The following is a 1,555-nucleotide window of genomic DNA, read 5'->3' on the forward strand; positions in this document are numbered from 1 at the left end:
AAACGAAGGAGGAGGCTGCAATGCTTTTTAAGAAATGTACGCATTATCCTGCCCATGTAATTGTAACCCCTCTGTACAGTATGTTTACAAATAAAATTAAAAAAAAGAGAATATAAAGAAAGAAAAACACAAATACACATGTATTCCTAAAATAAAAATTATAAGAGGAAAAAAAGTTACTAGAAAACAATATTTTTCAAAAAAGGTAAAAATTAAAGATTAAAAAAAGTTTTAGAAAAGAAAAAAAATTTATAAAAGGTACAAAAAAAAGAAGAATAAGAATAAGAATAGTTCTTTAAGTTTTTTTAGGAGTGGTTGGAAAAATCCTGTAACTCCCTTGTGTCTGTAATCAGCCTCTTTTTAGAGTCTCTGGTCTGTTTGTGGTCCTGTGGCTTGGTTGGTTTCTTAAGTCAGTTTGTTCGAACAGGCAGAAAAATGCTCTGCTTTAACCAGGATTTTGCGATCCTCCTCCCAGGCTAGTTCAATGGCAGTAGTATCTGCTTTGAGTATCACAAAAGAGGGAGATGGCTTTTTCCTCAAGTTTGGAGATGCTGTGATGAGGCTAGGTTCTGGGTAGAGTTGAGGCATTTCAACAAGCAGTAGCTTTTCCGGGGGCTAGTTTGTGAGAAACTCACAGACCTCAGCCTAGAGCCATTCTCAGTGTTTCTGTTCACTTAATTTCAATTGATTGTCAATGCTGCTAAAGGGAGGGGCAGCCTCTGGGTCTGATAACCCAGTGAAGAAAGCCACTCCTAGGGCTGGCACCCGAGCTGGGTGACTTTTCCCTGGGTGTAGCTGAGTCTGGAAAGTCAGGTTAAGTTCTTGTGACCTGCTAAATGACTCTAGTTTTATTCCAAGGCCTGAGTTGGAACTAACAGCTCTGCCAAGCTTTGTCGGTATCTAAGATGGAGATCTCCAGTACTGGGGGGTGGGAGAGGTGGCCTTCCCTCCTCTGCTCCCTGAGAAGGAGTGAGGACGTCAGGCTTCTACTCACACCGAGTCTTGTTTCCTGGGTTGTCTCTGGTCTGGTCACTGCAGGATGAATATGTCCCAAGAAACTCATTTTTATCCATATGAATACCAATGGAATGTGATGTATGTCATGATTGAATGGGCAGTTTCTTGAATGATTCTACTATAAATTATATAAAATTATATTCTAGGATACTGATTGATTTTAATCAATACTTTATTAACCATTTAAAAAATTACATTCATTAAAAGGAGAAATAATGAAATACCTAAGAATTGGTTGTCACATAGCATAGAGATGCCATTTTTTTCTGCCAGGACTGGGATTGCAACTCATGGTCTGGGTAACTCTGTTACACTGTGTAGGAAGGGGAAGCTTGCTTTCTTGAAGTCAAGAAATTCAAGTCTGTTCTTTAGGCCTGAAATCGATCCCCACCACTAGCAAACATCCTATTTGTGTACATTTTAAATATATGATTTATATTTACATACATATATTGACTCCATATTGCATTCAGTGTACTTATTCATTTAAACTTTTGTTTTGTTCATGTAGTAACCAGTTATTTTATTGACTATTATG

This window comes from Dipodomys spectabilis, unplaced genomic scaffold (assembly GCF_019054845.1).
Source record: "Dipodomys spectabilis isolate Male_0828 unplaced genomic scaffold, ASM1905484v1 ptg000651l, whole genome shotgun sequence".
In the NCBI taxonomy this organism is placed as follows: Eukaryota; Metazoa; Chordata; class Mammalia; order Rodentia; family Heteromyidae; genus Dipodomys; species Dipodomys spectabilis.